Source organism: Danio rerio, chromosome 9 (genome assembly GCF_052040795.2).
Source record: "Danio rerio strain M-AB ecotype USA chromosome 9, GRCz13ab, whole genome shotgun sequence".
NCBI lineage: Eukaryota > Metazoa > Chordata > Actinopteri > Cypriniformes > Danionidae > Danio > Danio rerio.
In genome coordinates this window covers 3,356,643-3,373,642 of record NC_141029.1, presented here as the reverse complement: position 1 = coordinate 3,373,642, position 17,000 = coordinate 3,356,643, and the positions used below count along the sequence as shown (strand labels likewise).

The 17,000-nt window shown below is 39.9% G+C and overlaps 1 protein-coding gene and 1 pseudogene across 6 annotated transcripts in view; both read right to left on the bottom strand.

The window, feature by feature from the left end:
- dync1i2a (dynein, cytoplasmic 1, intermediate chain 2a) overlaps positions 1–198 on the bottom strand; it is a 61,028-nt gene extending 60,830 nt beyond the window's left edge. For all 5 annotated transcript variants that reach the window (XR_015498958.1, XR_015498959.1, XR_015498960.1 and 2 more), the window contains exon 1: positions 121–198. The gene's annotated coding sequence lies outside the window, so the exon portion shown is untranslated. The remainder of the gene's footprint in view (positions 1–120) is intronic.
- Positions 199–4,158: 3,960 nt separating this feature from the next.
- Positions 4,159–16,564, bottom strand: ftr52p (finTRIM family, member 52, pseudogene; annotated as a pseudogene). Its single transcript, NR_137200.1, has 8 exons — positions 15,976–16,564; positions 12,938–13,033; positions 12,571–12,804; positions 10,374–10,527; positions 7,497–7,576; positions 6,353–6,611; positions 5,557–5,867; positions 4,159–4,472 (listed from the first exon to the last, which is right to left on the bottom strand). The product of NR_137200.1 is annotated as a finTRIM family, member 52, pseudogene (transcript).
- Positions 16,565–17,000: the final 436 nt, after the last annotated feature.

The following is a 17,000-nucleotide window of genomic DNA, read 5'->3' as shown; positions in this document are numbered from 1 at the left end:
GCTACTGCTGGACTACACCCAACGCATAAAAGTGACAACCCGGCGGATAAAAAGTTGACTAGAGTCATAGACACATTATTGAAACGTTTTCTCTTATTTAAAAGCATGTTATAAGCAGACCTGAGATTGTTTGTTGCCTGCAGAAAGCGCTGCTTTTGTTGCCCTGCTCAGTTTCCGGGTGCGCGGATGCGGAGGCGCGACTCTGACGGGTGCCGGGAGGATCAAAAAAGCGAATGTTTAAAACGCGATTGCTGTGAAATACTACAGAATAGGAAAGTACCATATACAAAAACAAAAATGAGCTAAAGGAAAAGTAAATATTTTGTTATTTAAAATAGGTCTAGATATGAAACATAGTAACATAACATAAAAAAATAGTAAAGCAAAACGCTTTATATATACAAATTAATACTGCATATTGTGAGACTTTTCAGGATACAAACATTTCAGTGCACTATTAGAGTTTTCAGATCATGACCGCACTTTAAATAGCTGATACCCTGATGAGTGCACTGACTGAACAGGGGTGCTGATTGAGAAGTAATCTTGTCTGCTTGCTTAGCCTAATTGTTGCCCCCTGTGTATATAGCCCTTGTGTGTCAGTCAGTTGTTAAATGTTTGTTCCACTATGTTGGTGGATCTTCCTGTTGTTTCCTCTTTTATGGATTTATTAATAAACGCTCCTTAAATGCATGTGGATTACGCCTCTGCTTTACCAACATGCAACGTACAACCCAGGATGTCTTTTTTTTTTGTTGGGGGGGTGGGGTTAGGTAGTTAGGTAGTTAGTTAGTTAGTTAGTTAGTTAGTTAGTTAGTTAGTTAGTTAGTTGTATATCTATTTATGTACACAGGACGGAGAAGAGACTGCATGAGCTTCATCAATAAACACACAGGAACACCATCACATACAGTTAAATTCAGAATTATTAGCGCCCCTGTTTATTTTTCCCTGTTTTCTGTTAAATGGAGAGAAAACCTTTTCAGCACATTTCTAATCAATATAGTTTTAATAACTCATTTCTAATAACTGATTTATTTAATCTTTGCTATGATGACTAAATAATATTTGACTAGATATTCTTCAAGACACGTCTATACAGCCTAAAGTGACATTTAAAGGCTTAACTAGGTTAATTAGGGTAATTAGGCAGGTTAGGGTAATTAGGCAAGTTATTGTATAATGATGGTTTGTTCTGTAGACTATTGGAAAAAAAGTTGTCTTAAAGGGGCTAATAATTTTGACCTTAAAATGCTGTTTGAAAATTAAAAACTGCTTTTATTCTAACGGAAATAAGACAAATAAGACTTTTTCCAGAAGAAAACAATATTATTAGACACACTGTGAAACTGTTGTTGTAAAATAGGAATCATTTTTTATTATTTTTGTCTCTTTTTCTTTTAATCAAACAATTATTTGTATTGATCATGTAAGGGTCATATATTAACTGAATTTCTAATGTTGTGTGTGAATGCTGTGCATACTAATTAGCATTTTTGCTGAAGTAGATAGATGCTGGTCCAAAATTAAATTCAGCTTTGCAGAAACTTCCTGTCTGAAGAGAGGTGTTAAAACTGAACACAGAACACAGAAAGATGTATGCTTTGTTGTTGTGCAGAGCATTCGTAGAAAAAGAGGAAGTATGTCGAAGGTGCGGCCAATGGAGGACTGAACAATGACTGACAAGTGACGTTACACCAAAACTCCACCTGTTAAGATCGGTTGTGTATATATGCTGGAGTCAGGAAATGTATGTTAGTTGCAAACCTCTTGAATGTAATTCTTGTATTGCATTGGGGTAACGTAACCCAGAGCTCTGTCATCGAATTATTCATTTGTATCTAATAAATTGTTACGATTTTTGACATTGAAGAAAAACCTCTCCTGACCTTTTCTCTTGAACACACATGGAATTGGCTAGATATTCCAACAAAACTTTCCTTGCTCTGTTAAACATCATTTGGGAAATATGAAAAAATGAAAAGGGGGGCTAATAATTAGGAGACAGAACTAAAGCCTTGTGGCAATCAGAGAAAATAACAATAATACACCAGAGTAAACTAACCCAAACACACAGAAAGAGAACCATTAGGTCAACAGCACTACCACCGGGCTGCTCAGTCCTGTTCCTGGAGATGTAGCTTTCTGCAGAGTTCAGCTGCAACCTTGACCTTGAGAAACACACCTGTCTTTAATTACCAAGTGCTCCTTCAGATCTTACTTGGATGGTTTATTTGTGTTTGATTTAGATTGGAGCTAAAATCTCCAGGAACATGGTTGAGCACCACCAGAGATGACAAAAGTACACAAATCTTTTACTCAACTAGACGTACAGATACTCATGTTTAAAACGACTCTGGTAAAAGTACTGACTACACTTTTCTACTTAAGTAAAAGTAAAGAAGTTCTGCCTCAAAAATGTACTTAAGTAAAAAGTACCTATTACTACTGCACCTTTTTAGTTTTACTAAGTAGGTAAATATCTCCCACATTTGATTTTTTAGAACTAAAAGTACAAATCTTTGCCAAAAAAGTGATTTTTTTTCACAGTAATAGATTGAAAGATCAGAGAAATCCCATGCAGTATTATCAAGTGAATGCTTCACTTCTGATCTGCCAAACTGACCCCTTTATCTGATCCCCCTGCGCTATTTGTCTCCTAGGTCTTGTTTGTGTAATTCCAGTTTGTTATATTTGATTTACTGTATGTTTGTTTATCTTTTTTTCCGCATTCTTTGTAAAGTGTCCTTGAGCTCTGGAAAGGCGCTATATAAATAAAACATATTATTATTTATTATAAGTGGACAAAAGACTGTTTACCTTCAGCATTTTTATGGCTTATTTTTGAACTGGAACGTGTCTCTCGTTTACCTGTAATCTGGTCTAGCAAAATGTGTCTTATTACAGAGTAAACAGGGCAGCATCAGTCATGTTAAACTCACCGTCTCCCTCTGTAGTCATCCTTGCCTTTCTCATAGTAATCGTTTTAAACTAGCCTACGTATGGCGCGTGATAGCCTTGGTTGAAAAAGCCAGTGCACTGTCGGCAGCCAGTGCACTGTAGCACGCAGGCACGAAAAATAGCAACTCAGGCTCATTCTGAAACATAGTCTCATGGACAATTCTGGAGACCGCAAAATACATCCTGGGAGGTACTTATTTTTGCAGTTTTTGTTTTCGTGAATCCACGAGAGGCCGCTGTGTGCACTTTTTCGTATCTCAAATGTCTCTCGCGAGTGCCGTTCGCGCCTGCGCTGTTCTCGCGTGAACCCACTAGAGGCCGCTGTCGTCCGGCTAAATGACTGAATGATTGACTGGGCAACAAGCCAAACCGACTGACCCACCCTCCTCTTTCCTAAACCCAACCAGTTTCACGGATTGACCCGGCCACCCACTTACTTCCCTAAACCCTAAACAACTTACAAAAGCAGTCCAGAAAAAGAAAAGCCCTCGTCGGATTTTTACCACATTTTCAGATTTGACCACATTCTCACCCTGTTGTTCACTTGTTCATTTTATTTTTTGGATTCTGTTTTTGTCTTACATGATTTCTGGAACCGCTCTTCCCCGGACCCAAGCCCGGTCGTTGTCGTCTTGGTCAACTCTTTCTCTGCGTCTCAAATCCGCCGGCGTACACGACAAGCTAACCGGACAAACTGGTTGTGGTGGGAAAGCCATCCACACGGAGGTAAGCGGTCAGCCAGTGAGCACCAAAAGGAACGACGTCACACTGCCCCGTAGCGTTCGCTTAAAAAAATGAAATGCAGCCATACATACCTCCGGCTAGGAATTCGCGGTCTACAGAAATGTCCACAGGACTACGTTTTCAGAATAAACCAGGGTTGAAAAATAGACAGACTGCACCAAAAGGTGCTCAAATTGCGTAATGACAAGAAATCAAATAGATTGCACCACCAAACACATGAAAACGAAAGTAACGAGACTGATTAAAATGTAAGGAGTAGAGAGTACAGATATTTGTGTAAAAATGTAAGGAGTAGAAAGTTGTCAGAAAATAGTAGAGTACTGATACCAGAAAAATCTACTTAAGTAGAGTAACGAAGTATTTGTACTTAGTTACTTCCCATCTCTGAGCACCGCTAATGTAGACCATCATGATCAATGTCCTCCAGTCCATTATACATGTACAAGTGTGTGCACCTAGGCTCACAGCTGTCCACTGTCCTGGATGACAATGCGGTGTGTGGGTTTGCCCTCTTTACTGCCCATCTCACCAATCCTCCTAAGCACATTCATGCCCTCCCTGATGAAGCCGAACACCACATGAATGAAGTCCAGGTGCTCAGTGTTCTTCAGTGTGATGAAGAACCGTGAGCTGTTGGTATCTTTGCCGCAGTTGGCCATGGACAGCATGCCTGGCCCGGTGTGCCGCACCTCAAAGCTCTCATCCTCGAAATAATCCCCATAGATGGAGCGTCCGCCACGGCCGTTCTGATGGGTGATGTCACCGCCCTGAAACACGCAAACAACACATCAGCAGAAACTGAGACTGAGGAGCAGAACACATCCTAGCAGGCACACAACATCATAAGATGTTAATATTAGGTTTGATTTCGGTCATGACGTCAGATGGCCAAAATTCTGTCTAGCCAGAGTCTAAGGCCAACGTTATTTTATATTTCAAATAACGACATCAAATTACATTGATATTTGGTTGATTTTAGGTTGTGTTGGAAAGTAACCAAAATCCAACATCTGATAGATGTCATCAACCCAGGCTCATAGTGGAAACGTAGTCCCGCGGATGTTTCTGGAGACCGCGGAATATGTCCCGGCCGGTACGTACGGCTGCAGTTTTTGTTTTTGCGAATCAGCGAGAGGCCGCTGTTGTGCGCTTTTTCGCATCTCAAACGCCTCTCGCGAGTGCAGTTCTCGCCCGCGCTGTTCTCGCGTGAACCCACCAGAGGCCGCTGTCCGACTGACCTGATGATTGACTGCGCGACCGGCCAATAAGCTGACCCGCCCTCCTTCTTCCCTGAACCCAACCAATTTTACCGACTGACACGCCCGCCCGCTCGCTTCCCTAAACCCGAGCAACAGTTTACAAAAGCCGTCCAAAAAAAGAAAAGCCCTGATTTTTTTTTCTACCGCATTTTTGGATTTCACCGCGTTCTCACCCTGTTACGAAACTCGTTCACTTAATTTTTGGGATTCTGTTTTTGTCTTACCTGATCGCTGGAACCGCTCTTCCCCGGACTCGAAACCGATCGCCGTGGTCAACTCCTCTCTGCATCTCGAGCCTGCCGACGTACACGGTGAGCTGAGTGGACAAACGGGTTGCAGCGGGGAAGCCCTCCACAAGGAGGTAAGCAGTCGGCCGGCCGGCAAGCGCGATAGGGAACAGCGTCACACCGGCCCTTAGCGTTCGCTTGAAAAAAATAAACGCGGGACTACGTTTTCAGAATGAGCTTGGGTTGGATGTCATAGTGGTAACGTCCACACAATGTCAAGGTGTAACCTTATTCCAACAATGATAAGCCACAAAGGAAAGTGAGTTAATGAGTGAGGGTTTGTGTGTGTGCGTGTGTGTACTTACCTGACACATGAAGTCAGGGACTATCCTATGGAAGATGGAGCCTTTGTAGCCGAAACCTTTCTCTCCTGTACACAGAGCGCGGAAGTTCTCTGCTGTCTTGGGCACAATGTGAGCGAACAGCTCCATGATGATCCTCCCAGCATTCTCTCCATCCACAGATATGCTGAAGAACACCACGGGGTTGGAGTCTCGCGACAGTGTCTCTACCAGCAACGCGTGGCTCTGGCAGTCCATGAACACCCGTTTGAAGCTCTTCATCTGATCAGCAGTCCTAAACTTCACTGCCAGCTGCTTTGTCTTCCCATCACCCTCTGAGTGAGGAGACATACACACACAGTCATGTATAAACTATAAAAACCCATAAACTACACCCGAGATGCTGCGATTGGTCCACTGAACTAGCACGAGGGTATTATTCATGACATGTTTCCATCAGTTTATTAACAGATCACCTCATTGGATGAAACATACCTGCCTCAGCTGAGTTCATATATGAATGGTGTTTCCATCCAGAATTTCAACTTCCCGTATGTATGTGTGAAAGAGGAAACACATCTCGAGTAGGTGACTCCAGTGCTTGTTGTATGTCTGTTGAGATTTTGTAGTGTAGTGTGTGTGTGGCGGTGTGAATCTGTGTGCTACTAGAGAAGTTAGTGGTGGTGTTTGTGTAGTGTGAATGTGTGCGTCACTAGAGAAGTCAGTGGTGGTATGTGTTCGTAGCATAGCAAGGGTTGTGTGTAGCATGTGTGAGGTGGTAACGTGTGTGTACAGACATGTGAATGTATGTATATGTTACCGGAGTAGTCAATGGCTGTCCAGGTAAGGGAGTTGGCAGATGTGTTCATAGGGGTGAGCTGGCTACCCCTGCTGATGCTATGGTTGGCACACACCTTCAGCGACTGCTCGTGCCTCATCAGTACGTGGTAGCGCTTCTTCAGTGGGTGGAAGAAGATCTTGATGTTCCCAAAGCCACGGTCCTTCCACTGGTCATCCCAGTGGTACAACCTGGTTCTCTCCTTAAACAGGATCTCCTCGTCCTCCTCACCAGGATGCATCTGTGGGCCAGTGACAGGAGCTCAGTGAACATCAGCACTTCTGACTAAGGATGGGTAACAATAATCTGTTGTACAAAATTGTGTCAAGCAGGCTACAGATAAGCTTAAGGACAAATGGGACAGTTAACCATACTCGCTCTGTTCTCTCACAGACCCAGTTCAGCTTTGCTAATACGGTTCTGGGGGATCATAATAGTGGAATTGCTGTGATGCTTTCTAGCTGGGGGCAACAACCGCAAACCCAACTTACTTTATCAGGAACAAGCAATCAAACTGATTCACCCCGGCAAACTTTATACTAGATAAAGATGCGCTGGAATCAGTAGTTGATTGTAGTCACTTTATTAGGTACACCTGTCCAACTGCTTGTTAATGCAAATTTCCAATCAGCCAATCACATGGCAGCAACTCAACGCAATTAGGCATGTAGACATGGTCAAGACGATCTGCTGCAGTTCAAACCGAGCATCAGAATGGGGAAGAAAGGTGATTGAAGTGACTTTGAACGTGGCATGGTTGTTGGTGCCAGATGGGCTGGTCTGAGTATTTCAGAAACTGCTGATCTACTGGGATTTTAACCCATAACCATCTCTAGGGTTTACAGAGAATGGTACCAAAAATGAGAAAATATCCAGTGAGTGGCAGTTCTGTGGTCTCCTTACTTTATGCACCTACTTCTGTTGTACTTACAGGTATTTGTAGACTGCTGTTTGTCAAAACCAACAGGGTCAACAGTAATATAATTTTCAACATTATTTCATTTTTTTTTGCATCAAAATATAGAGAATAATATCAATAACAGTATAGATAAGAACCAGTATTGACAAAAATGTAAACAATGCCCGTCCCTACTTCTGTCAGAGGATCGATGGGGTCAAACTCTACCTCATTGTTGTCAGGAGCTTCATCATCACTTTTCTTCTTCTCTCCATCATTGTGTGCCTTTTCCGTTTGTGACGGAGCCCCTGCAAACACAGATGTGCCCATGTTTGACAAGGTGAAGATCGTATCTACTGGAATACACGTGCTCAGACACATAACGCACATACAGTGCATCTGGAGAGTATTCATAGAGCTTCACTTTTTCATGGGAAAACTAGGTTGCTGTTGTAAGTGGTGTTAGTGAGGCAAGCAGGGGCACTCAACCTGCGGTCTGTGTGAGTCCTAATGCCCCAGCATAGTGAAGAGGATGCCATACAGTGAGTGTGCCTTCGTATGAGACGTTAAACTTAGGTCCTGTTATTAAAAATCCCATGGCACGTCTCATAAAGATTAACCTCGTTGTCCTGCCCAAATTCCCTCCATCAGTCCTTACTCATCATGGCCTCCCATTTGTCCCATCCACTGAATTGGCTCTATCTCTGTGTCTTCACTCCACCAATAGCTGGTGTGTGGTGAGCAAACTAGCGCCATTGTCCTGTGGCTGCTGTCGCATCATGTAAGTCAGGGGTGTCCAAACTTTTTGGGCCGAGGGCCAGATGCAAAAAGACAAACGTTTTCGCGGGCCAAATTTTACATACATCACACAGACACGTATATATATATATATACAGTTGTAGTCAGAATTGTTAGCCCCCCTAAATTATTAGCCCCCGTTTATTTTTTCCCCAATTTCTGTTTAACGGAGAGAAGAATTTTTTTTTCACACATTTCTAAACATATTAGTTTTAGTAACTCATTTCTAATAACTGATTTATTTTATCTTTGCCATGATGACAGTAAATAATATTTGACTAGATATTTTTAAGACACTTCAATACAGCTTAAAGTGACATTTAAAGGCTTAACTAGGTTAATCAAGTTAACTAGTTAAGTTAAGGTAATTAGGCAAGTTATTTTATAACAATGGTTTGTTAAAGGGCCAATAATTTTGACCTTAAAATGGTTCATAAAAAAATTTAAACCGCTTTTTATTCAAGCCGAAATAAAACAAAAGTCTTTCTCCAGAAGAAAAAATATTATCAGACATACGGTAAAAATGTCCTTGCTCTGTTAAACATCATTTGGGAAATATTTAAAAAAGAAGAAATAAATCAAAGAGGGGCTAATAATTCAGACTTCAACTGTGTGTAGATAGATAGATAGATAGATAGATAGATAGATAGATAGATAGATAGATAGATAGATAGATAGATAGATAGATAGATAGATAGATAGAGAGATAGATAGATAGATAGATAGATAGATAGATAGATAGATAGATAGATAGATAGATAGATAGATAGATAGATAGATAGATAGATAGATAGATAGATAGATCATAACAAGAACTGCTGCTTAATTGAATGCATGTAATAGCGACAATAGTGGTTATTTATTGAATTACGTTCATTTTTGTATAGCGGGCCAGATTCTATTGATATTTATAAAAAGCCTCGCGGGCCGCCACAAAACTGATTGCGGGCCGCAGATGGCCCGCGGGCCGTAGTTTGGACACGCCTGATGTAAGTGGATCCCCCCGGCATGATTGTGAAGCGCTTTGGGTGTATGGCCATACACAATAAATGTGCTATATAAATACACATTACTTACTTAATAATAAGGCTATGCACACACTATTCCAGGGGTGGCCAACCCTTTTCCTGGAGAGCCTCCTTCCTGCAGATTTCAGTTGCAACCCATATCAAACACACCTGCCTGTAATTATCACGTGGTGTTCAGGTCCTAATTAATTGGTTCAGGTGTGTTTGATATGGGTTGCAACTGAAATCTGCAGGAAGGTGGCTCTCCAGGAACAGGGTTGACCACCCCTGCACTATTCCTACACACATTACCATTCAAACTGCTGATTGGTGGCCTTTAATGCAAATATGTATATTTGTCGTTTATTATTAAATACCTATTATACATCATTTGCAAACTCTTTTTTTCCTGAATTAATATACATGTTTGTGCTTGAGTAAATTGTAATCTGTGTTTTGTTCTGTAAACTGTATTTCTTCTAAATTTGAAATTAAAATGTTGTCATTGAAGAGCATACAATGGAAATTTGGCAACAAATTACCATGTCAAAATAAGTAAGTAATTCATTGTTTACAGACATACATTTTTAGACAGCACAACAGCAATGGTTTAACTTTGGAACAGTGGTTCCTCACCCCCGGGCCATGGACCGGTACCGGTCTGTGTATCAGTTGGTCCTATCTTTTCCATGCACAAGTTCATTATTTCCAATGGAGGCACGCGGCTTGAGGGGTGCATACTAGGAGCATGACCTTCTAGGCGCACCCAGTTAAAAACAGCTAGAAGGCTAAAGTTTCAGAATGCTGAGAGCGTCACGTGACCAGAACTGACCGATTAGCTTTCTGTTTGTAAGGAATACACATTTCGGTAGTCTATCTCAAACATGGAACACCCAAACACTGCAATGGTTTAAATTTTTTTTCATAAATAAAACTTCTATCAGAGTTGCAGCAATGTTTTGTCAGGTTGTCATCATCTGAAAAAAAGGTTTGATGGTCACCTAATCTACGCACACCTCCCTCCCACCCCAACAACCGTGGTTCACAGTAAAGTTGTCAAGTGTTGAGTGGTTCGCGGTGCTAAAAAGGTTAGGAACCACTGCTTTAGAAGATGTAAGAAATTAAAATTTGAATGTTTTTGAAACAGACTTTATAACAAACCTTTGTAAAATAATACAAATATTCAAACAACAATAAATCCAATACATTTAGAGAAAATTTCTCTTAAACTTTTCCATGGCTGTATAATGCATTGATGCAAGACGCATTTATAAGAAAAAATATCTGTCGGACTCTTTACCTCGGCCAGACATCTTGTCAATGTCTTCTCTACAGAAATTCTCCAGTTTTTCTTTCATTTGAAACACAGACCTTCCAATGTCATCAAAAGGCTGCATAGAGCTGAAGTTAGGCACATCTGTAGATTCAGGAGGTTCAGAAAGAGACTGGAAACTCTATGAGAAGAAAATTAATTAAAAACATTTTTTATTCAAATTGTCTTGAAACATAACTTCCACTGTACACTGTAATAAGCAATCAGTAATTATTAATCAGACCGGTTCAAATATGGTCAATTATGAACGAGTTATAAATGACAATATAAAACCTTTTCTGTATATTTTTTACTCACCTAAGCCACATACCGACTATGTAGATATCAGTGAACAATGTAACTTGAATTGAAACAATGCTTTAAGGCACAGGTGTCAAACTCAGGTCCTATAGGGCCGCAGCTCTGCACAGTTTAGATCCAACCCTAATTAAACACACCTAATCAAACTAATTGAGTAATTCAGGTTTGTTTAAAACCTACTGGTAAGTGTGTTGAAGCAGAGCTGGAACTAAACCGTGCAGGGCTGCGGCCCTCCAGGAACTGAGTTTGATACCCCTGCGGGATTTGGCTTTACATAAAAAATTGGTGTTTGAAGTTCTCAGTTTACCAGTGGGTGTCAGTATTGTATGAAACTGAGGATGTTGTGGTCTTTGAGCTCCTGACAGCGAAATTTGGTATATTTCACAATTGACTTGATAATGACAGTTTAAAATGAATAATGAAATACATGTATTTTTTGAAGAAGAAAAAAATGAAATCTATTTTGTTGTATTAACTTTGGACATTTGAGGTAACCATATGTTTTAGTTATTACTATGGATCCATATACTATATGGATACTATATGGATACTTCTACTTCCAATGTTAATCCTACAAAACTCCTCTTTTGGTCAATTTGGTTTTTCAAAATGTCACATTACATCTCGAATTAGGCTTCTGCAGGGCCGGCCAGTGGCATAGGCAGTATGCTAAGGGCGCTGTACATCCAGGGGGCGCCAGAAATGAGCGGGGTCAAGTTGGTTTTGTTTTCAATATTCCTGACACACATTCAGTGATAGATGGCAATAACTCAAAAACCTCTTACCCTAAAAAGATCTAAAGTTTGTTTCCTACAAAAAGACAAAGCTGGTTATGTTTCACAGCTGTCTTTTTCCCTTTTTTTCGCTCGATATTGCGAGCACTGCTCCGTTTAGCCTGGGATAAGCGTTTAGCCGGGAGAGCTGAGCTTGCGCGGAGTGGAGCTCTCCGTAAGGGACCGTCGGAAAAGTGCTTCTTTTTTTCTATTTTTTTCTTTTTTTTTTTTTTTGCTCTATCCTGCTTGTTTTATTTTAAACACAACTAATTTTCTCTTAAATGAGCACAACAGTTACTAAAGTAGTCGAATGCTTCATTCCTACATTCATTATAGATCTGTGCATTCTTACATTAACACCTCTGTCATCAAACAAAACACAATGAGAGATTCATTTGTTGCTCTTCACTAAATAACTATAGTAACTTTAATCAATATGCAAATACAATTAAAAGTTAAATAGATTTTATAGCTTTATTTAATTTCTGTATAGGCCATTGATTTTAATTGGTTAAACCTTTTATTTTATTGTCGATATTTTCTATTGTTTGCTATGTATTCTATCATTTGAAGCTATTTGTTGTCCCATATTTTAACATCCCAAAGTTGATAGATATGACATAACATTGCTAATCATTAAATAGCTATAGTGCTATCTGTTAGTTTTACATCAGCTAGTGTTATGGAAGGGCATAGATGTTTTGGAAAATAGTAATATTAATGTAACTACCCCATCATTCCTTCCTCAAGCAAATGTGTAAATGTTAGATCTATTCAGCAATAATGTTAATTGCATTGGCATATTTATCTGACATTTTCCCAGCTTGTAGGAGTTGATCAAAAAGCTGTTTAGTTTCTTATGACTTTACACTAGCAGTGGAATTTACTGCGATGTGACGGGGCGCCACCTGAAATCTTGCCTAGGGCGCCAAATTGGTTAGGGCCGGGCCTGGGCTTCTGGTACAACTGACAACACAACACTCTCACTTACTCAATTTCCTTCGGCTTAATCCTGCTTTATAAGGGGTCACCACACCTAAAACGAACCAGCAATTTCACCTTGCCCTCCCCATCGTTATTTCAGATGTTACCTTTAGGAAACCGATGTGATCCTCTGTGTGTGAAAGATGCTCCAGTTCAGCATCTTTCCTCTTCAGATCACAAATCTCCTGCTCCAGTTCCTTCATGAATCCTTCAGCTTGACTCACTGCAGCCTCTTCCTGATTTCTGATCAGTTGTGTCACCTCAGAGCGCCCTTTCTCAATAGAAAGGATGAGCTCATTGAAGATCCGTTCACTGTCCTCCACTGTTTTCTGCGCAGAAAGCTGCAACAACAAACATCACAATCAGTTCTTAGGCATGACTCCCACAACCTGAGAATCAAAGCAAACTTCGGTAACACTAAATGAGCACTGGAGGAGAATCCAGACTAAATCTCAAAACTCCCCCAAATCTCACCTTATGAGACTCTATAGCCTGTTCGAGCTCCTCAAGGTCTCTTTCTCTCTGATGGATTCTCTGCTGGAACTTAATCCTTCTTTCTTCCAAAACCACCTGTAGGGAAATCGAATAATGAGCTAGAGCTGTGACACATTTCTCATGATGTGAGATTTTTAAGCTTTAAAGAAATCCACAATCAGCAGTTGCTGTTGCTGTTGCGTGCGTGAAGTGTCCATCATTCCACACTTATTTTTAACGGTTGAATAAGTGCATCATCCTGGGCCCGGTTTTTCAAAAGGTTTAATCCGGATAAAATTGATCCAGATTTAGTAATCCTGTTTTTGCGATCCGTGATCAGGTAATCCAGCTTACTTTTTGAGCCAGTTTTTCAAAGCAACATCGGATTGGATCAATCTGATCCGGATAGGAACTTTTCAGGATCACTAAATCTGGATAACCAGAGCTCAAACAGGACAGGACATCACAATGTAGAACTATAGATATGTAAAGAGCGACAAGTAGAATAGCTAGTGTGGGGCCGATATAACTTTATTTTTATTTGAAATGAAAACTAAGAAAATTTGATAATTATTAAAATAATAATAATAATAATAATAAATAATAATAAAAACAAGAAAACCACCACCCCATCCTCCTCCAGCAGTCCGCTCATCTGAGACCTATAACACAAACACTGTACATTGAGGATATTTATAATAAGTTTCAAATATAGATGTAAATAAAAAAAAGACTGAATGTCAAAAACTCCACAATAATTTTAGACTTCCTCATCTGATGTGGAGAGACCAGCTTGCTGAGCAAAGCCTTTAGGAGGCGAATCTCTAGTCATTGGCCTTGGTTTGCTGCAGTTTGGTTAGAGTCAGTTGTTCCTCTGCCAGATGAAGCTGTGCTTCTGCCCTTTCAGTCTCTTTTTGCAATTGTTGAAAGTGATTTCAAAAATTAGCGATTGCCATTCTTTGCAATTTTTTTTTTTTGTTATTCTGTAATCATTGCATGCATCACTAATAAATATTCTAAAAAGAAAAATATTTTCCATTGTGATGAATATATATATCAATTAGTGACAGAAAAAAATGTACTGTTTTTGGTCAATTTTGACAGCTGTTTGGGGGATTATTTTATGAGGCCAAACTCTTTCTACTTTGCTGTAGGCCTATACTGAAAGGCTGAATACGTTAAAGCCTATACTCACTATAGCCTGACGGATGAACAAATAAAATTAAAACCTTATGAATAAGTAGTATATCTCGTAAGACTCTGCATGATCCAAAAATAGTATTATTTAATACATTTTTAAAGTTTTCATTAAATTTTAGCCATGAAATCCACACTGAATCCACCCTTCTGATGGGATCAGTTTAATCCAGGTCTTATGGATCAAAGTGATCCAGATCCTACAAAAAATGTCTGAAAAATCCAAACTAAAGGTTTGATCCGGATCAAAACCAAGATTGGATTACGTGATCTAATCTGATTATATAATCCGTTTTTTCTTTAAAAAAAAACATTTTCAAGATTTGATCCAATCCCTTATCCAAAATCCTAGTGGATTACTTTTGAAAAACCGGGCCCTGGTGTTTAAAGTGGACGTATTCTTTTTAGAGTTTTCAGTATGAACAACTTACAAAATGGTGCAGAATAGTGCATGAGTATGCGATTTGAGATGCACCTTCTGGGCTCTATTTTGACAGTCCATCCGCAAAGTGCATATAGCGCAGGGCGCAAACGCTTTCAGGGTGTGTCAGAATCCACTTTTGCGAATATAAGGACGGAAAAATCCACTTTGCGCCGTGGCACATGGTCTAAAAGGGTAGAGTTTATTTTCTTAATGAGTTATAGGTGTGTTTTGAGAATAAACCAATCAGAGTCTCATCTCCCATTCCCTTTAAGACCCAGCTGCGTCGCCCCATGGCACATTTGCTATTTACATGATGTAAAGTAAGTGTAAGTGGAAAAACTGAGCATTTCACTAGCAAAACAAAAACAGTTAAACAGAGCATCTGCAGCGCGAGAATGAGAGATAAGGCATCTCATAATCTACTTTCACTTTCGCTCTCGTGGATAGGGAAACCTTGTACACACAGATATCCATTAACCTATAAATAATTAATTTAGTTTGTTAAGCGCAAATATCTGTTTTATAACTGTTTCTAAATTCAGTTCTAATTTCCAGCAAACAAATAAATGAACAATAATAACAAAATGTGCTCAAAAACCTGAGTTATATCCTAAAACACATGCTGTGCCCCATATGGTCTAAAACCTGACAGGTGGGCAAATCTAAGCTTGTTTTTAATAATCAAATATAAATATGGATATAATAAATAATACTGCTAATAATAATAACATTATACAAAAGCAAACTGAATGAACTGAAAAAGCCTCCCGAGATGAAGAAAGTAGGAAGGCAGTGGTTTTTATATTTATGTAGGCTAGAAAATAATATGTTTTGTAATATTTTAATAATTAGTTTACGTCCTATATATATCATTATTATATCCTATATATATCCTTAATATTTTAATTCTTTTTCATGTAAAGATATCTGCGTATTGCTCTACATCTTGTATGTATTAAGCAGTGTGTAAGCGAGGCGCAACTGCGCCGGACAATAGACAGGCTTTGCTCTGGTCTAAAGAACAGACTTTTATCGGTTCTAAAAATAGCAACGCGCCAAAACACGCCTGCCTTTTTAGACCAGAACGCCTATGGGCACACATATGAGCGTAAATGTATTTGCTATTTAAACAGCATGGCTTAAAATGTCAAAACAACTCTTGCGCGGAGCTGAAACTAGTAAATAACAATTATGTCGCGCCTTACGCCACATTGCACCAGGTGTATAATAGGGCCCTCTAGCTAAGGGGTGCAATAGTTTTTTGAGACCTCAGATTTTAGCCAAATATTTCTCCTTACCCAACAAACAATGGAAACCTTATTTATTTATTGTTTAGATAACACGTAAATCTTTACAAAAACTGACACTTATGACTAGGTTTGTGCTTCAGGGTCACAAACACCTTTCAGGTTCATACCTGTTTCGTTGTCCTCTCTGCTTCAGCTGCGACTGTATCGTGGTTTTTGTGATCGTCCATCGTACACAGGTAACAAATGCACTCTTCATCCGTGTGACAGAAGATTTCCAGTGCTTTATTGTGTTTTGGGCAGATCATCTCCTCGAGTCGTCCTGTAGCATCTATCAGATTGTGCCTCTTACCTTTGAAGAAATTCTCGTGTTGCTGGAGGTGATTTTGACAGTAGGAGTTCAGACACACCAGGCAGGACTTGACAGCTTTTTGTTTTCTTCCAGAGCAAACGTCACACTTCACATCTCCAAGTCCAGCAGGAACAGAAGCTTGGAGTTTAGTCTTCTGGAGTTGCTCCACTAATTCAGCAAGAATGGAGTTTTTATTTAAAGCAGGTCTTGGACTGAATGTTTGTCTGCATTGAGGGCAGCTGTAGACTCCCTTCTCGTCCTCCTGATCCCAGCAATCTGTAACACAGCTCATACAGTAACTGTGTCCACACGGAATGGCCACCGGATCCTTTAGTAGATCCAGACATACAGGACAGATGAACTAGTCTTGAGAAAAACCAACTTCTGCCATTTCGCTGTATTTACACTGCTGTATTTACACATGCTGTATTTTCACTTTCTCTAAAAAGCTGAAACAACTTCCTGGTTCTGTGACTGAGGCGGGAGGGAATGTGTTCAAAACAGCTATTTACTGCAGTCACAGATCTTCCACTAGATGTCAGAGTGACAAAGATCAAACTCCACAGCAAACATTTTAGTTTGTCTCTCACTGTGTTCCATTCAGAAGGACTCATCCCTGTGCCCTAATCCAGGGGTAGCCAATCTCACTTGACGAGCCACTGTATTAGTTTAGCTCCCACAAGTCTGTTGAGGCAAGCTGGAGCTAAATTCTCCATTTTTGCATTTTGAAATTGCGGCAACAGCTCGAGGTTTGTAGCCCACAGCATTTTGTTGCAATGGTTACGTTTCTAATCCTAAATTTCCGGGTTTTTTCTCTCACCACAGCCTCGCTTTCGTGTTTTA